The following is a 23,935-nucleotide window of genomic DNA, read 5'->3' as shown; positions in this document are numbered from 1 at the left end:
CCTCAACAAGATGCACATGCTCACAACACGGGTTAGTAGCATTTGCATTATCAATTAACACCATATGAGGAAAGGTGGCTTTCTCCTTTGTTAGCTTCACTTGGAGTTGATCATGAGACTCCTTGAGGCTAGCATGAACGCCCTTCAAGACTTTGTGAGCCTTGTCGAGGATGCCAAACTCCTCTTTGAGTCTAGCAAGATCAACCCCAAGTATAGCCTTCTCGGAGTTTAGCACACGAGACACAACAAGAGCATGATCAAGATCCTTCTTTAACTTAGCATGATCATCGTTGTATGACTCCTCAAGAGCCAAACGAAGACCACGCTCTTCGTCAAGAGCATTGGAAAGATCCGAAATCTCATCGGCATAGTCACGACTATGCCCCTCCATCTTAGAGATGGTATCTTCGTGAGCCTCGATCATGTCATTGGCTTCACCAAGTTGTTCCAAGAGAGCAACGAAGTGCTTCTTGGATTTTCCCTTGAGTTTACTCATAAAGATCTCAAACTCATTTTCCTCCACATTTGTTCCCTCATGTTCATCAATACTATCCGTCGAAGAAGGATGATTAATGATGGTAGTCTTGATGTTGGAGGTTACCTTATTGGTGGCTTTAGCCATGAGGCACTTGGTGGTGATGTTCTCATTGGGTGAGTCGAAGAGAGACACCCGTGGAGTCTTGGCAACGGCAACGGAGGCCATGGCAACCGACTCACTATCTTCATCATCGTCATCATCCTCATTGTACTCTTCTTGAACCACCAACGCCTTGAAGGGAGTCTTCTTGGTGAAGTTGCTCTTGTTGGGGAACGACTTGGCCTTGTCTTTTCTAATGAGCTTGCCACCATTGTCTTCCCTCTTCTCGTAAGGGCATTCCGCAACAAAGTGGCTCACATTGCCACAATTGAAGCAAGTCCTCATCCGTTGCTTGCCCTTTGCGCCACTTGAGTTGCTTTTGTTGAAGTTTGGCCTCGTGTTCTTCTTTCTCCAAAATTGCCTTGACGCAAGAGCCATGTGTTCATGATAGGCATACTTCGTATCTTCGAGGTTGCCCTCCTCTTCTTCCTCTTCATCCTCTTCCTCCATACTAGCCTTGGCCTTTAGATCAAGGTTGGGCTTCTTTACTCTTTGAGAGTGAAGGACCGCATTGTCGGCAGTCTTGTCCAAGATGCTCATAGCAACAAACTCATCCAACACTTCACTTGATGACAAAGTGTGGAAGTCCGGCCTTTGACGAATTACAGAGGACATGGCTTTGTGGTAGGGCATCATTGCCTTGAGGAATTTGCGCTTGATCCAATTGTCATCCGTGTCCTTACTTCCATGATCTCGGAGAGAGACCGCAAGTTTGGTCACTCTCCGAAAAAGCTCACGAGGTTCTTCATCTTCTTTCATTGCAAACTCCTCGGCTTCATCTTGCACCACTTCATAGTTGGAGCGTTGAATGCTTGCGCTTCCCCGATAGAGGGAAACAACTTGGAGCCAAGCATCTTTGGCCACGGTGTAAGGCCGGAGATGAGGAAGATCTTCGGGCGGGATTGCTTCTTGGATGATGAAGAGAGCATTCTCATTGAATTGATGATCCACCACTTCTCTAGGAGTGAAGTTGCTTCGGTCATGCGGATAAAAGCCTTCTTCAATGATTCTCCAAAGGTTAGTGTTCACATGATTTAAATGACGCTTAAAACGATAGACCCAAGAATCAAAATCTACATTCTTCTCAATCTTAGGGGCCGGGCCAGCATGATTCAAATGAGTGGAAGGAAGCGGTCCACCATAGACGGGTGGAGGTTCCACATGGGCAAAGATGTCGGTGCCATTTTTATCACTAGAACAAGGAGCCTTCTCGCTCGAAGCTTCCCCCTTGTCGGAGGTAGCATCCGTCACCTTGTTAGCGGGATCACCCACTTTCAACGGTGCGGTTGTAAGTTTAAGCCCTTCTAAGAATTTATTCAACATGCTTTCGACCTTGGTCGTCATGGAGGTTTTCAATGTGTCCAACGCCACATTGAATTCCTCACGAGAGACCGCGGTTCCCCCATCTCCCGTAGACGAGACAGGATTTTCACCGGAGTGCTCCTCCGCACCGTCTACGACGTCAACCATACTCTTTGGACGGTAAAGTCCTTAATAAAGAGACGAGGCTCTGATACCAATTGAAAGGATCGATATAGTTGACTAGAGGGGGGGTGAATAGGCAACTAACACTTTTTAGCTTTTCTTTACCAAATTAAACTTTGCATCAAAATAGGTTGTCTAGATATGCAACTAAGTGAGCAACCTATATGATGCAACGACAACAAGCACGCAAGTAAGTAAGAGAAACAACACAAGTAAACTAGCGAAAGTAAAGGAACAAGATAACCAAGAGTGGAGCCGGTGGAGACGAGGATGTGTTACCGAAGTTCCTTCCTTTTGAAGGGAAGTACGTCTCCGTTGGAGCGGTGTGGAGGCACAATGCTCCCCAAGAAGCCACTAGGGCCACCGTATTCTCCTCACGCCCTCACACAATGCGAGATGCCGTGATTCCACTATTGGTGCCCTTGAAGGCGGCGACCGAACCTTTACAAACAAGGTTGGGGCAATCTCCACAACTTAATTGGAGGCTCCCAACGACACCACAAAGCTTCACCACAATGGACTATGGCTTCGCGGTGACCTCAACCGTCTAGGGTGCTCAAACACCCAAGAGTAACAAGATCCGCTAGGGATAAGTGGGGGAATCAAATTTCTCTTGGTGGAAGTGTAGATCGTGGCCTTCTCAACCAATCCCGAGCAAATCAACAAGTTTGATTGGCTAGGGAGAGAGATCGGGCGAAAATGGAGCTTGGAGCAACAATGGAGCTTTTGGGGGAAGAGGTAAGTCAACTTTGGGGAAGAAGACCCCTTTATAGTGGGGGGAACAAACAACCGTTACCCCCCCCCCCCTCTGCCCCGAAGAGAGCGGTAGTACCACTGTGCCAGCGGTACTACCGCTTGCAACCCTAAGCGGTACTACCGCCAAAAAGCGCGGTACCACCGCTTGGTCCACAGCGGTACTACCGCGGAGGGAGGGCGGTACTACCGCACAGGAGCGGTACTACGGCCCCCCACAGCCGCGGCCAGTACCGTAAAACCCGACACGAAAAATGAGCCCTCGAATCGAGGCGGTACTAGCACGAGACCAGAGCGGTACTACGGCTTGGGGCCACCAGCGGTACTACTGCTCTGGAGTGGTACTACCGCGCCCAGAGCGGTACTACCGCTTGTGGCACCCAAGCGGTACTACCGCTCCTTCCCGCGGTACTACCGCTGGGACCAGAGATAGCACACACACAGAGCTACTAGCGGTACTACTACTCTGGGCGGTACTACCGCTCCGGAGCGGTACTACCGCTTGTACCACCCAAGCGGTACTACCGCTCTGGCCCGCGGTACTACCGCTGGGACCAGAGAGGGCACAAAGAAAGGAGAATCCAAGCCCATCAACGAAACGGAAAGGCTCGGAGGGAGGGGCAAAGGAAGTGTACGTGATGATTCCGCCCTAGCCTTTCCAAAGCGGACCCCCTCTTGATAGTACGGTGATCCCTATGAAACTAGTCCACCAAACTAATCTGAAAGGACTACACCGTCTTCGCTTTAAGTTCCGAGGGGAGGATATCGTCTCGTGCCCAAAAGAATGAATCTCTGAAAAACACTCAACGCACACGATTAGTCCGCAAAAGCATTGTCATCAATCACCAAAACACCTTAGGGATAAATATGCCCTTACACCAAGCTTGCCTTCCATGCAAAGGAGATCCTATCCGGACACGGGGAAAGCCTTCCGTCTTGTATCTTCATGGCCCATCAGTCCGGCCCACGTTACATAGCCCGGACGCCCGGGGACCCCCTAATCCAGGACTCCCTCAGTAAGAAGTATGACTATTATAGCCCACAACTCTTTGTGTTCTACTCGTGCATATAACATCTACGCATAAACCTGGCTCGGATGCCACTGTTGGGGAACATAGTATTTCAAAAAGTTTACCTACGATCACGCAAGATCTATCTAGGAGATGCATAGCAACGTGACGGGAGAGTGTGTCCACGTACCCTCGCAGACCAAAAGCAGAAGTGTTTAGTAACGCGGTTGATGTAGTCGAACGTCTTCACGATCCAACCGATCCAAGTACCGAACATAAGGCACCTCCGTGTTCAGCACACGTTCAGCACGATGACGTCCCTCGAACTCTTGATCCAGTTGAGGACGAGGGAGAGTTCCATCAGCACGATAGCGTGGCAACGGTGATGATGAAGTTATTGGAGCAGGGCTTCGCCTAAGCACTACGATGATATGACCGAGGTGCTAAACTATGGAGGGGGGGCACCGCACACGGCTAAGAGATTGTCTGTTGTGCTTTGGGGTGCCCCTTGCCCACGTATATAAAGGAGGGGGAGGAGGAGGCCGGCCAAGGGGGAGGCGCGCCAAGGGGGGGAGTCCTACTAGGACTCCAAACATAGTAGGATTCGCCCCCCCCCCCTTTCCTTCCAACAGAGAGGGGGAAAGGGGAAAGGAGGGAGAGGGAGAAGGAAAGAGGGGGGCCGCGCCCCCTCCCCTTGTCCAATTCGGATTGGGGCAAGGGGGCGTGCCCCACCTCCTCTGGCCTGCCTCCTCTCCTCCACTATGGCCCATTAGGCCCAATAACTTTCCCAGGGGGTTACGATAACCTCCCGGTACTCCGATAAATCTCCGAACCTTATCGGAACCATTCCGATGTCCGTATATAACCTTCCAATATATCAATCTTTACCTCTCGACCATTTCGAGACTCCTCGTCATGTCCGTGATCTCATCCGGGACTCCGAACAAACTTCGGTCATCAAATCACATAACCTATAATACAAATCATCATCGAACGTTAAGCGTGCGGACCCTACTGGTTCGAGAACTATGTAGACATGACCGAGACACATCTCCGATCAATAACCAATAGCGGAACCTAGATGCGCATATTGGCTCCTACATATTCTACGAAGATCTTTATCGGTCAAACCGCATAAAAACATACGTCATTCCCTTTGTCATCGGTATGTTACTTGCCCGAGATTCGATCGTCAGTATCTGCATACCTAGTTCAATCTCGTTACCAGCAAGTCTCTTTACTCATTCCGTAATACATCATCCCGTAATTAACTCATTAGTTACATTGCTTGCAAGGCTTATAGTGATGTGCATTACCGAGAGGGCCCAGAGATACCTCTTCGATACACGGAGTGCCAAATCCTAATCTCGATCTATGCCAACTCAAAAAACACCATCAGAGACACCTGTAGAGCATCTTTATAATCACCCAGTTATGTTGTGACGTTTGATAGCACACAAAGTGTTCCTCCGGTATTCGGGCGTTGCATAATCTCATAGTCAGAGAAATATTTATAAGTCATGAAGAAAGCAATAGCAATAAAACTAAACGATCATAATGCTAAGCTAATGGATGGGTCTTCTCCTTCACATCATTCTCTAATGATGTGATGCCGTTCATCAAATGACAACACATGTCCATGGTCAGGAAACTTAACCATCTTTGATTAACGAGCTAGTCAAGTAGAGGCATACTAGGGACATTCTGTTTGTCTATATATTCCCACATGTACTAAGTTTCCGGTTAATACAATTCTAGCATGAATAATAAGCATTTATCATGATATAAGAAAATATAAATAACAACTTTATTATTGCCTCTAGGGCATATTTCCTTCAGTCTCCCACTTGCACTAGAGTCAATAATCTAGATTACATAGTAATGATTCTAACACCCATGGAGTCTTGGTGCTAATCATGTTTTGCTCATGAGAGAGGCTTAGTCAATGGGTCTGCAACATTCATATCCATATGTATTTTCCAAATCTCTATGTCTCCCTGCTTGACTTGATCGCGGATGGAATTAAAGCGTCTCTTGATGTGTTTGGTTCTCTTGTGAAATCTGGATTCCTTCGGCAAGGCAATTGCTCCAATATTGTCACAAAAAAATTCATTGGACCCGATGCACTAGGTATTACACCTAGATCGGATATGAACTCCTTCATCCAGACTCCTTCATTTGCTGCTTCCGAAGCAGCTATGTACCCCGCTTCACACGTAGATCCCGCCACGACGCTCTGCTTGGAACTGCACCAACTGACAGCTCCACCATTTATCTATTATATAATTAAAACAAAAGACAAATAAGACACGACGCTAGTCCACATAGACTAATATCATTACCACAAAACAAAAGACAAATAAGACACGACGCTAATCCACATAGACTAATATTATTACCACCATTTGATCAGAATAACAATGGCTCAGATTTAAAGATTTTATGTAACACATGAATATGTACGTGTTAGGAAATTGAACTGTCACGTCTATATACATAGGACACATGCATAAAGTACATTGATGGAGTCATAGAAGAAAGCACCGGTTCAAAAAACTCGAAGATTAAATTATCTCTACAACTAATACTATTAGATATGGACAGTGGAGGTTACATATCCAACTATTGTCACGTACAATTCCTAATCGGAAGGACACATTAGTAACTTGGTCAGCCAAAAGGAGTGCATACGGACACGCCCCCAAAAATACACGGCTGGCCGCATCCATCAGACTATATCACGAGTGATGCTTAAACTTGCCACGAATATTCACTTTGGTTCCTGAACTTGATAAATACGCCGAATTGGTTCTAGAACTTGGCACGAGCGTACAAATATGGTGCTAGTCCAATCCGCAGACGTATAATGTGCTGACGTGGCACCGTATTTTGGTCACCATGCATAGCTTGCTATATATACCTTTATGACGAGTGGGCCCCACATGTACAACGCTATACAATTTTGCATGACCAATAACGATAACATGGTTAATGTCTTGTGTAGGAACACGTTCGTCACTTTTAAATGGGGTGCAGTCAATGCAGCCCGTTCGCACATATTATATATTTTTTAGAAATTTGTAAAAAAAGTTTGTAAACTAATATCACAGTAAATAAATTTCGAGTACTTGCGTGTTACAAATTTTATACGTAAAAATAAAATAATTTATTTCAAAAATGTTAATGTAATTTTAAAAATAATCATTATTTACACGTGGATTATATCAAAAACATTTAGTAAATACAAAACTATCAATCATTTAGTAAATGTACAAAAACTATACCTCGTGGCTTATATTTAAATTGTAGAAAATTATGGATGCAAACACTTTTATCAATATTAACTTGTGATAGCTTTCCCTCGTGGAAGATATTCTTTATTTCCCTATAACTTAAATTTAGTCACATGTATATATTTATAAAACTTGAAATATGAAATAATCATGAATATTTTTAGATTGCACAAAATACTTAAATTACAATATTATGAATTATAAAAATGTGCAGATGATTATTCAAATGTTTGTATAACCAAAACAATAATTATTAGTCGTAATTTTGAAAATATTTGTATCATTATAAATGATACAAACATTTTCATAATAATAAATATTATTTTATTTATATGATTTTTTTGAAAAATAAGATGTCAAAGATTTTTAAAATTATGTGAACATTTTTCTAAATGAATTACTTTTTGTATGTATAATTTTTTTTAACATATGAATGTTTTGATTTTATATCTGTTACTGTCATTATAATTTACGTACATTTTTTAAGACGATAATTTACCTACATTTTAAAAATACTAAAAAAAAAACCCATCACGTGCAACATGGGCCGCGTAGACAGCAGCCCATTTAAAGCACACAAGTGTGTTCCTTTATAATATAGAGCGTCATTATCCTTAGTTGACAAGAAAACCTAAGTGGTGCATTGATTAGGATAAGCGTTAGCTAGCTTGACTTAGTAAATTCAAGTCCTGTCTTGGTCTGTTTTTATCGCTTCTTTCCCTTTATTCTGACATGTAGGGCCCACTGGTCACGGAGACATACATAATGCTAATCAAAATACGGTGCAACGTCAGTGCATTATACGTCTGGGGATTGGATTATCGAAAGATATGTATGACATACAATATGAACAGGTTCCTTACTTTTGCTTTTCCTGTGGTAGGCTGGGACACTCGGATCCTTACTGCCCAACACCGGGATCACGAGATGAGAAGGGAGAGCTCCCTTTTGGATCTAAGATGCGGGCACCTGAGGACTACCGAAAGCCGACGTCGTCAGACAATTCTTTTAGAGATCATACGGGGGCCAGCAGCAAACAGGCGACAAAGAATTCTAGTAACAAGAGAGATACGGGTGAGGAGGTGAATTCCCCAGTGAAGAATAGGCAGCAGCAGAAACGGAAAGATGTGTCGACCCAAGTTTACAAGCATGTGGCTAACACCACACTGCTGCTCATTGATGGTGGAACTGAAACTGGTGGTGATGGCAATATCCTGGCCAGAACTGATACAGCATCAACAAGCCATGAAGAGGGAGAGGAATTTGTTAGGGAATCAAAGAAGAAGAAACCTACACCGGAAAATTCGGCAGAGACCGCTTCACGGTCCTGCCAGTCCCAATGAGTTGCATCAGCTGGAACTGCCGGGGGCTTGGGAACCCCAAGGCAGTTCGAGAACTTCGCAGTACTGTGAAGATTGAAGGCCCCGCTCTTCTCTTTGTCATGGAAACGAAAATAAGAGCTAAAAGAGTAGAGGATTTGCAGAGCAGTTTGGGTTTTGCTGGTAGTTTTTCCGTAGACAGTGCAGGCCTTAGTGGCAGCATTGGTATGTTTTGGTCCCGAGATGTGTCCGTTGAACTTAAGAATTACAGTCAACGTCATATCGATGTTTTGGTTACTAATAAGCTGCTGAATTCTCCACCTTGGAGATTCACGAGTTTCTATGGAGCACCGCGTGCTGAAGAAAGGCATCATAGCTGGCGGTTTTTGCGTTCGCTCCACGCTATTCCTCATGATGCATGGCTATGCATGGGGGATTTTAACGAGACCTTATACTCGAATGAACATTTTAGCCATGCTGCTCGTCCAGAGCGACAAATGCGAGCCTTCAGAGAGGTTACAAATGATATTTCCTTCCAGGATCTGGGTTGGTCAGGTACGGCCTACACATGGGATAATCGCCAGTCTGGAGTGGACAATGTAAAAGCAAGGCTGGACCGAGCCTTTGCTAATGAAAATTTCCGGCAACAGTTCCAATATATCAGGGTACAACATCTGTCTTCGGTGGAGTCCGACCACTGTTTTGTTGTTGCAGAAATCAAAGAAACTTTCAAGTCACGATCTAGGGCCAAGAAGCAGTTTAGGTATGGAAATGTCTGGCAAACTCATTCAGACTACGATCGGCTCGTCTCTGATACTTGGCGAGGAATCCAGTGTGGCTCTGGGCTACAAGGTATTGCCTCGGCGTTGGGGGAACTTCAAGCAACTCTGGAACCATGGGGACCCAAGGAGTTTGGGTGTTTGACGAGACGGGTCGGACAACTCCAGAAGAAACTTGACCGGCTACGTTCTCTGTCCATTGGTCGTGACCCATTGGAAGCGGAACAAAGCACGGTTAAGAAGCTAATGGAGGCACTGCACTAGGAGGAGGTGTGGTATCGACAGCGATCACGTGTACCTTGGCTCCGTGAAGGGGACCGTAACACGAAGTACTTTCAGGCGCAATCTAGACAGCGTAAGAGATTGAACAAAATTCAAGGGCTCAGACGATCTGATGGATCGGTCTGTGTGGATGAGAGCGAGGATAAGGAAGAAGTTCAACAGTTCTATCAGAACTTGTACCAGTCTGAAGGCTTTCATGATGCGAGCGAGTTATTAGATCATGTTCCTGTCAAGATCTCTGATGATATGAACATGGAGCTCACTAAACCCTACACTGCGCTTTTTCAAATGGCTCCATCAAAAGCTCCTGGCGTGGATGGGTTCACTGCGGGTTTTATCAACGGCATTGGGATCTTCTTGGTGGAGAAGTAACTAATGCAGTCCTGGAATTCCTAAATGGCGGGGAATTGACTTCTGGTTTGAATGACACCTCTATTGCCATAATCCCGAAGGTAAAACACCCCCAGTCCATTCCTCAGTACCGTCCTATTGCATTATGTCCTGTTTTGTATAATATTGCGAGCAAAGCAATTACCAACCGTCTGCGATGCATCATGGATGAGATTATCAGTGAGGAACAAAGCGCCTTTGTACCGGGTCGCCTTATTAGTGATAATGTGCTTGTGGCATACGAGAGTTAGATATGATGAAAGCTTATGACCGTTTCGAGTGGCACTACCTCGAAGCAATTCTGTCCAAGCTGGGTTTCAATATTGTCTTTGTCAGGTTGATCATGAAGTGTGTATCTTCAGTTCGCTTTTCGGTGTGAGTTGATGGTGAGCTTCTGCCATTCTTCACCCCTTCAAGGGGGATCCGTCAAGGCGACCCTGCCTCGCCATATCTGTTTCTAATATGTGCGGGAGGTTTTTCTTCCTTGTTGAAATTTTATAATGGAGGTACCTTAGACAGAGGTTTGAGAGTAAGCTATAAATCACCGTGGATCTCTCATCTGCTTTTTGCAGATGACAGCCTAATTTTCATTGATTCAAAAGATCATAGTGCTCTTAAACTTAATGAGATTTTGAGAATCTATGGTGATGCTTCCGGATAGCGAGTAAGTCGGGACAAAAGCTCTATTTTCTTCAGTACAAATACTCCTGATCCAGTGAAACAAGTTATGAAAGCAGCGTTGAATATCCAAGTGGAAGCGTTCAGTGAGAAATATTTAGGGCTGTCGACGGCTGTGGGTCGTATCACGAGTGGTACTTTCGATCATATCAGTGAAAGAACTCGTGGATATATGCAAGGGTGATTGGAAAAGCTGCTTGCATGTGCTGGTCGTGAGACTCTTATTAAGCCAACAGCTTAGGCTATTCCTACCTACCCGATCAGTACATTTCTGTTCACAAAAAAGGTGCGCAAGAGTCTGATATCTCCTATGACGAAATACTTTTGGAGCAGCTCTCTTGATAAAAAATCGATGCATTGGTTATCATGGAAGGAGATGACTAAACCAAAGTGCATGGGTGGAATGAGTTTTTGAGACCTACATTTGTTCAACCTTGCAATGCTGGGCAAACATGGATGGCGCTTCATGACTAATCCTAATTCCTTGTGTGCAAGGGTTTTGAAAGGGCGATACTTCCCGGATACAGATTTCATGCAAGCTTCGGTTCCCAAGTCCGCATCGGCTACTTGGAAGGCAATCATCGCGGGAAGAGAGGCCCTCAGTGTGGGGCTGATCGCACGGGTGGGAGATGAAGCACTATATCTGTGTGGCACCTAAAATGGATACCAGGTACTACCTCCATGACCCCGATCGCGAGACCACAGAATTCAAGCATCGAGAGAGTGTTTGATCTCATCGATTCTGAAAATTTGTCCTGGAGACAAGATGTTGTTAGGGAAACCTTCATTGCCCCTGATGCCGATGCCATTCTCAATATTCCTATTTGGCGGGGGGGGGGGGGGGGAGGTCTCCTTTGCTTGGGCTTTCAAAAAATCTGGCAACTACACTGTGAAGACGGCGTACCGCGCTCTCATGACTCAAAACGAGCGTCTGGCTCTAGAGGAAGGGACGGCTACCGAGACCTCAGGGAACGATCAACAGTTGTGGAAGGCCTTATGGAAGCTCAATGTTATTCCCAAAGTGCGAGTCTTTTGGTGGAGACTCCTCCGTGGCATTCTCCCAGATAAAAGTACTCTCAAATATCGTCATATTGCAGTCATAGATCGCTGCAAAGTGTGCATGGCTATGGGTGAGGATTTGAAGCATGCACTGATCCATGCTCGCCGTTTTTAGGAGGAGGCGTATGCGTAGTTCGGTCTCCGGCTCCCGCGACTCCACCCAGATTCATGGGCGCGCGATATCATTTGTGACCCAAGGTTTTCTGATAATGACTGTGCTAAAATCAAAACAATCATGTGGTCTATTTGGCACTCCCGAAACCGCATCAAGCATGGGAAAGAAGGACGTGATCCTACAGCCACTATTCGATCTACCAAGGAGGCTATTGCTCTCCTGGATCTTCCGCGCAAGGCAGCCGTGATTCTGCCAGGCTTCAGTTGGCGGCCACATGATGAGGGAGTGGTTAAGATCACCATGGATGGTGCGCTCAACTTTGAAGATGGTCGAGGCGGGCAGGAGGCGTCGCTCGCTCGGCCATTGCTCTACTGGGCTCGTGGTGCAAGCCGTATATGGGGATCTCGGATCCTCTCATCATTGAAGCTTTTTCTCTGCGAGATGGAGTTCGTTTTGCTGCCATAAGGGGACTCTCGCATGTGATCATGGAAGTGGATTGCCTGGAGCTGGTGATGCTCTGGAAAACCTGCCACAACTCTCGTTCAATTGTGGCCCCTATCTTGTTAGAAATAGGAGAGCTTAGCGATAATTTTTTTATTTGATGTTCAGCATGTAAACCGGTCAGCAAATCTACCAGCGTATCTTTGTGCAAAACATGCATGCACCTTGAATGTGACGGATTGCTGGCTGGAGGAAACCCCTAGCTTCCTTGTGACCAGTCTTTTAGCTGATTGTCCGGGGAATGCTTTTGTTTGAATAAAGCTCTCTGATTTGCCTGCAAAAAAAAGATAGGATTATCACCGTATTTGCATGCTCATGCCAAGTTCTAGAACCAGTTCAATGTATTTTTCAAGTTTAAACACTAAAGTGAACATTGGTGACAAGTTTAACCACCACTGGTGACATTACCTCAAATATAAACATACAAGGACTCCATAAGGACACGGCCAGAACTCATCCATAAAAATACACGGCCGACCACACCCAGCAGCCAAACACGCCCATCTTCAGTCTGGAAATCTATGACACCAAGCAACTCACGACTCAGCGACACGACCAGGAAAATTGAAGCCAACCAACTCTACGATGCCGTGACTCACGATGCCACCACCAGGACAGTTGAAGCCAACAGACTGGCGCAAGATGTTTGGACCTGGCGCTCTGCAAATATCGAAGCCAACCCAAATTATGAAGTGGCATGCAACTCGATTTCTACCTCTGCAAATATCAAAGCCAACCCAAATTATGAAGTGGCATGCAACTCGATTTCTACGTAAGTCACACTCAACCGTCTGAGTTTCCTTCTCACCTGAATCAACATGGTTAGTAATTATTATTATATGAACTCACTTTTGTCAGCTACAATCTTCATGTGCACATTATCAATCGACAACTACTTTTTCTATCCTTTTGAAGCAGTGTGTTTTAATCCTTTTCAAGTAAAAACGCCTGCGAATACAAGAAGCTGGGAGACTTCAACAAGAGACCAAAACTGGGATTTTTAAGCGAAAGTAACAAGAACATGGGATATAATCAATCCTACAACTGATGAACTTATGAGCCTTGATGTGATCTTGATGGATGAACAGGTTTATGCTATACATATTTAATGGTAGACTGTTCTATTGTTCCAAACACAATCGATAAGTGAGTCTTGATGTGATCTTAACAGATGATCAGGTTTATCCTATACAATTTTAAATGCAGATTATTCTATGGTTCAAACAATAGTGGATAAGTATATATTTTAGTTATTTTGATAGAGGACCAAACAACTCATGCTACCATACGTAAAAATCGGATAGATACTTATAGATCAAAGGATAACTGAGAAATCTATTTATCCATTTAGAAATATTAAGGTTGTGGAAGGCACAAAATATGGCCCACTGAACAATGATATTAGATTAATTTTTGCGTATAATACTAAGAGAAAGGAGGTGAAAGGATCAAAAGGATCATCGGAAGATTTTCCTAATTACTAGAGTTTGCTACCAAGGACATACTACAATAACAAGCATAAAAAGATAAACAAGGCTCAGGTATGTCATAGTTGTAAATCAGATTTTGGGCTAATCCATCATTCTAACTAGGTGGTAATTAATCACAAAATTAACAGATGTAGGATTATTGGATCTCAAAATTACTACTTTGAGTCTCATACCAAGGACATACTACAACAAGAAGCATATAAAGGTAAGCAATGCTCAGGTATGTTACAGTTAAAAATCAGATTTTGGTTTAATCAATCATTCTAACTATGGATAATTAATCACCAAAATGACAGATGTCATCAGACTACTTAACCAGATGAAGCATGTAGAAAAAAAACCGGTATATACCTGTGATATTGAATCTCTAATACCATAGTAAGTGCATGGTGTATACCAATGTCTTAAATTTTAATTATACTTCTTCCATTGTGGCCTGCATCAAATTTTTAGGCTTAACATTTTGGGCTGAAGCCAAAGTTATGATATGGGAATTTGTACTTATTATTTGAATGAATATGTAATCCAAAACCAAACTGTCTTACGGTGACCTAAACAATGGTGCAAACATTGAATGGTAAGTCCAATAATTTCAAAAACTAAAATACGTAATAGATTAATTGTTGATGGGTTTGTGCCTAAAGTCAAGAGGTAACACAAGAATACATACGGATCTAGACATAACCAAAATTCAATAACTTCTTCACAAGTATGAAACACTATCTATTCTGATCTACTAATAACACATTGAAGTAAAAGTCATACATACATTGCTTAACGATGAAGACTCAGATGCTCGATGTCTGTCATCTAACGAAACATTTATTCCTGGCTTGAGATGTTGTACCTGAACAAAAAAGCCAAGGAGGTAAAGGCGCATTTAATTCATTAAAATAAATAACGATTATCTTTTCTGTTTTTCCTCACTGATTTATCTTACAGTATGCCAAGCAGTTGATAGATGACAAAGTGGACACCATGTTGGAACAAGAAACGAAGAAGCAAGACATGCAAGCTAAAAGGGAGATTGATTTTCCCACCATACGCACTTTTAGATTTTTACGCATGTATTATTTTTAAATGCATTTCATTTTACAGTCACAGAATAATGATGGATAATTACAGCCTAGGAAAACAAAGAGACTATCCATAGATTAATGGATAAGTTGCTTATTAATTAAATAGTAAGGCAGACTAATGTACACACAAAGATTTAGGAAGAGTACTTGACATTGACCAGGATAAGAAGGAAACTTATTAGATAATAATAGTGCAAATGTTAACACTATCAAAAGCACGTCATATTGTAATTTTTGGAAGACACAAAATCTTGACAGCTATTGTCCTAGGTAATAAACACCTATACCTCATACAACCTTTTTAGTTTAATAAAACCATTAATAGATCTTCAATATCATCTGCACCACCAACACATATAAAAATCAAACCATTGCATGTCAATTAACATATATGAACCAAATTAAGGCCTTCTTGCTAGGACATGGTAACAACAAATAAAAGAATAGAACACTTTATAGTGGAGAGCCATGGATGAACGGGAAGACATAATATACAATTATACAGCAATATTGGTTCCTATGGGCACAAAAGGTTGCCGAATCCAGAAAGAAAAAAGGTGTACAGAAACCATAAATGTACTGCCCTGCAACATTTATAAAAGTGGCAGGAACCTTAATTCAGGCCTCAAAACTCTACCATTAGACAACAAGATTCAAGAAGCAAGATTCAAAACAATGGGTGTGTATACTTCAGATGCCTTGCATCCATGTGTTCACCATATACCATTGCCTCTGTGTGGTAATTAAGATGCAAGAATCCAGAAAGAAGACTAGCCCCACGAAAATTACTGAACTTTAGAACTTAAACTGCAACTAGGCACATGCATGTCTCACATCAAGCTGATGCTTTTGCTATTTGGCTGAGTAAAAGTGCATGTAAACCTCCTTTTTTACTGTGCATCACTAATTAGATGGAAGAATCGCTTGCTAGGTTGAGATCAACTTATTTTGATTTCTAGATCATTCCCCTTCACCAAAACTTATATGATTGCAGTAACACTTACATTTGGTAGGACTCCAGACAACACCAACAATGAACAGGACAACAAGTAAGAAGCTGCCCGCAGAAGCTGCTTCACATCCCTGCTCCGTGAGCTCCCTAGCTACCTCCGCGCCACCAACATCCAAAGCACCCGGCGATGGCAAGTATAAGCAGCACAACCCAAATTCTCCTTGGCAATCTCTGTGGCCATTTCTCCAGACTCGACGAGGTTGCCGAGATCCCTGCACTCACCCAGCCACATGCGCCACCACCCTATGGAAGCAAAACTCAGAGAAAAGAAACGGCGTGTAGATCTGGGATAACCTGGGTATTAATTTCCTGATGGCCAATGGTGACATCTTCCTTTGCCGGCGGCAAATCGGAAGAAATGGCAAACGAGGATGAGGACTCAGGAACCTGGTGGGGATCGTACGAGAGTAGGGGATGGTTCTTTCTTTTTAGAGAGAAAAGGGGATAGTTCTACTCTATGTAGATGACACGTACGGGACACAGGCTATTTTTTACTTAGAAAAGAAATTGTACAGAATGGCACATGTCGACTCTAATGGGCTTGCATAAAAACGTTGCGCTTCATACAGGGTCATCTAAAATTAGATACCTTTTTAGGGGCGGTACCTTTTTTTATCGAAAATACTAACGCCCACATGTATGGCAGTTTTACAACTCGCCCACACGCGTGGATCACTGTCCAGTCGAGTTTGCACGAATCTTGACACATTGAGGCGGATTTTGCATGCCACGTAGGACGGGGCTGGTGTGTCGGCGTTGGAGAGTTCGCCCACACGCCCCGCAGCATGCGGTTTGCCAGTTACGCTGTATGGACGAACTAGTTTCTGCCCACACAGCCACCACCTAGTCCACGCGCGTGTGGGCGAACTGCTTTTCGCCCACACGACACTCGTACGTTCTTGGATGGCAACTGCAGTTACACGTACATGGCAACTAGGTAAACACATATGGCAACTATGGTTCGTTGCTAGACGGCAACTGCACTTGCGCGTACGTGGCAACCGGATAAACACACATGGCAACTGTGATTAACCATACATGGCAACTATGGTTGGACCACACGTAGCAACTAGGTAAACACACATGGCAACTACTGTTTCACCATATGTGGCAAGTAGTTAATCACACACGGCAACTATGGTTTGATTACACGCAGCAACTACCATAAAATAGACATGGCAACTATAGTTAACCAAAACAGATAGAGTTGCCATGCTTTTACAACTACATTTGCCATCCCGGATAACTACATCTGCCATTCCGGATGGCAACTAAATCGTCATCCTGCAGGGTACCTAACGTAGTTGCGGCAGGAGGTGTGGGCATTTTTGCTTCGTGCCACACCCGCGGGATGGAGATGGGTTGTACTTGTTAGGCGTGTGGGACGAAGTAGCTGCGCCCACACGTGTGGGCAATTTTAATGTTCGCCCACACACAGCCCATGTTGGTTGCCTTCTGCTCACGCCATACACGATGTGTGGACCGATGTCTAGTATGCCACACATGTAGGCATTATCGGCGTCCTTTTTTATTACTTCTCTATATCAAATACACGGATCCACCGTTCAAATGAAAAGAAAATCAAATACACAGGTCCTAGAAAGCGTAAGAACCCATAGAAATATGCTCTTAAATAGTTGTAACATACACAACGTTGACCAAACACCCAATGACTAGGGATCAAAACCCAGGTACAATTAAAAAAACATGTATCCGTGTGTAAGGATGTGTGTATGTACATATTTATGAGTTTATGCATCGGTGCTGTCTAAAAAAACAAAGCGTTTAGATTTTTCTTTCAACCATAGATAATCAAGAAACATTTACATTGCATGAAAAACTATAAAATTAAACATACTTGCCGGAGTTCAGATTAGAAGATAAATACTTTTAGTATTTTGAAACCATTACTCAACGATTCAAAAGAAAGGATATTTAGTGAGAAAAGTACAAAAAATGGCACGACAAAATAAAATAAGAGGATACTGAAAACATACAAAGATGAATAAACAATAATATACCCACCGGGGATCAAACCCCAGATTTGACGCTTTGGTGTCTCATAAAAGGCGAAATATTTATTTAGTCGGAGGGGATAAATAAACAATAATATAAACCTCCATCCCACTAGGGATCAAACCCCAGGTTTGACGGTTTGGTGTCTCATAAAAGATGGAATGTTCAGTGGGAGAAGATGTTCCCGTCAAATGCGAGGCACCTGGGTGACTTCTTCAATCTCAAGATCTAATCCGACAGCTCAGTCTCTTGGAGGTGCTCATAGGGTAGGATGTGCGTGTTTGCATTTATAGGGATGACTATATGTATGTGTTTATGAGCGTCTGCATCTATACTGTGTTGTGTATGTATCTATAAAAAGACATTTAATTCTTTTTAACCGTACGTAATCAACAAAGATTTTGCATCGCTTGAAAATCTATAGTATTTAACATACTTGCCGCCTTTTCCCATCCGCACCCCCCGCGCGCACACACACTTGCCGAAGTTCAGATTTGAAGGTAAATACTTTTAGTATTTTGAAATCGTTACATTCAAAAGCAATGATATTTGGTGAAAAAAGAAAGTGCATAAAATGGCACGGCAAAATAAAATAAGAGGATACTAAAAAAACAAGAACATACGAAGGTGAATAAACAATATAATAATATAAACTTTCTTGAAATGTATGTTCAATTCTCTAAATTTAAATAGCAAAAGGCAGATCAACTACTCTGAATTGAATATTAGAGAATACACTAAAAATATTCTAGCCGCGCAATTGCGCGGGTGCACCGCTAGTTCAATATAAATACGTATCCGGTTTGTGACTTAGAGTTATCCGGATCAGTGTCAAAGCTTACATCGACGTAACCATTTACGACGAACTCTTTGTCACCTCCATAAACGAGAAACATATCCTTAGTCCTTTTCAGGTATTTCAGGATGTTCTTGACCGCTGTCCAGTGATCCACTTCTGGATTACTTTGGTACCTCCCTGCTAAACTAATAGCAAGGCACACATCAATTCTGGTACACAGCATTACATACATGATAGAACCTATGGCTGAAGCATAGAGAATGACTTTTATTTTCTCTCTATCTTCTGCAGTGGTTGGGCATTGAGTCCGACTCAACTTCACACCTTGTAACACAGGCAAGAAACCTTTCTTTGACTCGTCCATTTTGAACTTCTTCAAAACTTTATCAAGGTATGTGCTTTGTGAAAGTCCAATTAAGCGTTTCGATCTATCTCTATAGATCTTGATGCCCAATATATAAGCAGCTTCACCGAGGTCTTTCATTGAAAAAATTCTTATTCAAGTATCATTTTATGCTATCCAGAAATTATGTATTATTTCCAATCAACAATATGTCATCCACATATAATATTAGAAATGCTACAGAGCTCCCACTCATTTTCTTGTAAATACAGGCTTCTCCAAAAGTCTGTATAAAACCATATACTTTGATCACACTATCAAAGCGTATATTCCAACTCCGAGAGGCTTGCACCAGTCCATAAATGGATCGCTGGAGCTTGCACACTTTGTTAGCATCTTTTGGGTCGACAAAACCTTCTGGTTGCATCATATACAACTCTTCTTTAAGATATCCATTAAGGAATGCAGTTTTGACATCCATTTGCCAAATTTCATAATCATGAAATGCGGCAATTGCTACATGATTCGGACAGACTTAAGCATCGCTACGGGTGAGAACGTCTCATCATAGTCAACTCGTTGAACTTGTCGAAAACCTTTCGCAACAAGTCGAGTTTTGTAAACAGTAACATTACTGTCAGCGTCAGTCTTCTTCTTGAAGATCCATTTATTCTCTATGGCTTGCCGATGATACGTCTCCAACGTATCTATAATTTTTTATCGTTACATGCTATTATATTATCTGTTTTGCATGTTTAATGGGCTTTTATATGCTCTTTTATATTATTTTTGGGACTAACCTATTAACCGCTGGCCCAGTGCCAGTTGTTGTTTTTTTGCCTATTTCAGTGTTTCGCAGAAAAGGAATATCAAACGGAATCCAAACGAACGAAACCTTCGCGAGGATCTTTCTTGGAACAAACGCAATCCAGGAGACTTGGAGTGGAAGTCAGAGACGCAACAATGTGGCCACGAGGCAGGAGGGCGCGCCCAGGGGGGTAGGCGCGCCCCCCTCCCTCGTGGGCCCCTCGTAGCTCCACCGACGTACTTAGTTCTCCTATATATACCCTTGTACCCTAAAAACATCCAGGAGAGCTACGAAACCACTTTTCCACCGCCGCAACCTTCTGTACCCGTGAGATCCCATCTGGGGCCTTTTCCGGCGATCTACCGGAGGCGGATTCGATCACGGAGGGCTTCTACATCAACACCATAGCCTCTCCGATGATGTGTGAGTAGTTTACCACAGACCTTTGGGTCCATAGTTATTAGCTAGATGGCTTCTTATCTCTCTTTGGTTCTCAATACAAAGTTCTCCTCGATGTTCTTGGAGATCTATTCGATGTAATATTCTTTTGTGGTGTGTTTGCTGAGATCGGATGAATTGTGGGTTTATGATCAAGATTATCTATGAACAATATTTGGTTCTTCTCTGAATTCTTATATGCATGATTTGATATCTTTGCAAGTCTCTTCGAATTATCAGTATAGTTTGGCCTACTAGATTGATCTTTCTTGCAATGGGAGAAGTGCTTAGCTTTGGGTTCAATATTGCGGTGTCCTTTTCCTAGTGACAGTAGGGGCAGCAAGGCACGTATTGTATTGTTGCCATCGAGGATAAAAAGATGGGGTTTATATCATATTGCTTGAGTTTATCCCTCTACATCATGTCATCTTGCCTAATGTGTTACTATGTTCTTATGAACTTAATACTCTAGATGCATGCTGGATAGCGGTCGATGTGTGGAGTAATAGTAGTAGATGCAGAATCATTTCGGTCTACTTGACACGGACGTGATGCCTATATTCATGATCATGCCTAGATATTCTCATAACTATGCGCTTTTCTATCAATTGCTCGGCAGTAATTTGTTCACCCACCGTAATATATGCTATCTGAGAGAAGCCACTAGTGAAACCTATGGCCCCCGAGTCTACTTTACATCATATAAGTTTCCGATCTATAATTCTAGTTTACTATTTATTTTGCAATATTTATTTTCCAATATATACAACAAAAATACAAAAAATATTTATCTAATTATCTTTATCAGATCTCACTTTTGCAAGTGGCTGTGAAGGGATTGGCAACCCCTTTATCGCGTTGGTTGCAAGGTTCTTGATTGTTTGTGCAGGTACTAGGCGACTTGCGAGTAGTCTCCTACTGGATTGATACCTTGGTTCTGAAAAACTGAGGGAAATACTTACGCTACTTTGCTGCATCACCCTTTCCTCTTCAAGGGAAAACCAACGCATGCTCAAGAGGTAGCAAGAAGGATTTCTGGCGCCGTTGCGGGGGAGATTTACGCCAAGTTAAGATTTGATCTCCCGTCAACTTGCCAATTTCTGGCGCCGTTGCTGGGGAGATCTATGCTCAAGTCAAGACATACCAAGTACCCATCACAAACTCTTCTCCCTCGCATTACATTATTTGCCATTCGCCTCTCGTTTTCCTCTCTCCCACTTCTAAAACGATTTTCAAAAACCTTTGCCTTTTCTTCGCCTCTTTTCCGTTCGCCTCTTTTCACTTGCTTCTTGTGTGCATGTATGTTGGATTGATTGTTAGTCACGATGGCTCAAGATAATACTAAATTATGTGAATTTTCCAATACCAACAACAATGATTTTATTAGCACTCCGATTGCTCCTATTACCGATGCTGAATCTTGTGAAATTAATGCTGCTTTGTTGAATCTTGTCATGAAAGATCAATTTTCTGGCCTTCCTAGTGAAGATGCCGCTACCCATCTAAACAACTTTGTTGATTTGTGTGATATACAAAAGAAGAAAGATGTGGATAATGATATTGCTAAATTGAAGCTATTTCCGTTTTCGCTTAGAGATCGTGCTAAAACTTGGTTTTCTTCTTTGCCTAAGAATAGTATTGATTTCATGGAATAAGTGCAAAGATGCTTTTATCTCTAAGTATTTTCCTCCCGCTAAGATCATATCTCTTAGAAACGATATTATGAATTTTAAGCAACTTGATCATGAGCATGTTGCACAAGCTTGGGAGAGGATGAAATTAATGATACGTAATTGCCCTACACATGGTTTGAATCTATGGATGATTATACAAAAAAATTATGCCATATTGAATTTTGCTTCTAGAAATCTTTTAGATTCGGCCGCGGGAGGCACTTTTATGGAAATCACTTTAGGAGAAGCTACTAAACTCCTAGATATTATTATGGTTAATTATTTTCAATGGCATACCGAAAGATCCACTAGTAAAAAGGTTCATGTGATAGAAGAGATTAATGTTTTGAGTGGAAATATGGATGAACTTATGAAATTGTTTGCTAATAAGAGTGTTTCTTCTGATCCTAATGATATGCCTTTGTCCACTTTGATTGAGAATAATAATGAATCTATAGATGTGAATTTTGTTGGTAGGAACAACTTTGGTAATAACGCGTATAGAGGAAACTTTAATTCTAGGCCGTTCCCTAGTAATTCCTCTAATAATTATGGTAATTCCTACAACAACTCTTATGGAAATTTTAATAAGATTCCCTCTGATTTTGAGACTAGTGTTAAATAATTTATGAATTCACAAAAGAATTTCAACGCTTTGCTTGAAGAAAAATTGCCTAAGATTGACGAGTTGACTAGGAACGTGGATAGAATTTCTCTTGATGTTGATTCTTTGAAACTTAGATCTATTCCACCTAAGCATGATATCAATGAGTCTCTCAAAGCCATGAGAATTTCCATTGATGAGTGCAAAGAAAGAACAGCTAGGATGTGTGCTAAAAAAGATTGCTTTGTGAAAGCGTGTTCTTCTAGTTTTCATGATAATAATGATGAAGATCTATAAGTGATTGATGTGTCTCCTATTAAATATTTGTTTTCCAATATGAATCTTTATAAATATGGGACTGGAGATGAGTCAACTTTAGTTAAAAGGCGTCCCAATGATTAAGAGTTTTTAGATCTTGATGCTAAAATTAATACAAGTGGGATTGAAGAGGTCAAAACTTTACATAGCAATGAACCCACTATTTTGGATTTCAAGGAATTTAATTATGATAATTGCTCTTTGATAGATTTTATTTCCTTGTTGCAATCCGTGTTAAATTCTCCTCATGCTTATGATCAAAATAAGGCCTTTACTAAACATATCGTTGATGCTTTAATGCAATCTTATGAAGAAAAGCTTGAATTAGAAGTTTCTATCCCTAGAAAACTTTTTGATGAGTGGGAACCTACTATTAAAATTAAGATTAAATATCATTAATGCTATGCTTTATGATTTGGGTGCTAGTGTTTCCATGATTCCAAAAACTTTGTGTGATGTGTTAGGTTTCCGTGAATTTGATGATTGTTCTTTAAATTTGCACCTAGCGAATTCCACCATTAAGAAACCTATGGGAAGGATTAATGATGTTCTTATTGTTGCAAATAGGAATTATGTACCCATAGATTTCATTGTTCTTGATATAGATTGCAATCCTACATGTCCTATTATTCTTGGTAGACATTTCCTTAGAACGATTGGTGCAATTATTGACATGAAAGAAGGAAATATTAGATTTCAATTTCCGTTAAGGAAAGGCATGGAACAATTTCCTAGAAAGAAAATTAAATTACCTTATGAATCTATTATGAGAGCCACATATAGATTGCATACCAAAGATGACAATACCTAGATCTATTCTTGTCTTTATGCCTAGCTAGGGGCGTTAAACGATAGTGCTTGTTGGGAGGCAACCCAATTTTTTTATTTCCTGTTTAGTAATAAATAATTCATCTAGCCTCTGTTTAGATGTGGTTTTATGTTTTAGTTAGTGTTTGTGCCAAGTAGAAACTTTGGGAAGACTTGAGTGAAGTCTTTGTAATCTTGCTGTAAAAAACAGAAACTTTTGCGCTCACGAGATTAGATGCCATTTCTT

At 42.0% G+C, this 23,935-nt stretch overlaps 1 long non-coding RNA gene across 4 annotated transcripts; it reads right to left on the bottom strand.

Moving 5' to 3' along the window:
- Positions 1-6,077: 6,077 nt before the first annotated feature.
- On the bottom strand, positions 6,078-16,358 carry LOC123053339 (uncharacterized). 4 transcript variants are annotated; one of them, XR_006425540.1, is made up of 8 exons: positions 15,875-16,357; positions 14,561-14,638; positions 14,143-14,227; positions 13,110-13,249; positions 12,901-13,018; positions 12,710-12,820; positions 12,466-12,575; positions 6,078-6,160 (listed from the first exon to the last, which is right to left on the bottom strand). It is a non-coding gene; the product is annotated as an uncharacterized lncRNA (long non-coding RNA). The 4 variants fall into 4 exon arrangements; XR_006425542.1 differs by lacking the exon at positions 6,078-6,160 and adding an exon at positions 7,456-12,355 and having other exon boundaries at positions 15,875-16,358; XR_006425543.1 differs by lacking the exons at positions 6,078-6,160; positions 14,143-14,227 and having other exon boundaries at positions 12,362-12,575.
- Positions 16,359-23,935: the final 7,577 nt, after the last annotated feature.

Source organism: Triticum aestivum, chromosome 2D (assembly GCF_018294505.1).
Source record: "Triticum aestivum cultivar Chinese Spring chromosome 2D, IWGSC CS RefSeq v2.1, whole genome shotgun sequence".
In the NCBI taxonomy this organism is placed as follows: domain Eukaryota; kingdom Viridiplantae; phylum Streptophyta; class Magnoliopsida; order Poales; family Poaceae; genus Triticum; species Triticum aestivum.
This window is presented reverse-complemented; position numbering and strand designations above follow the sequence as displayed.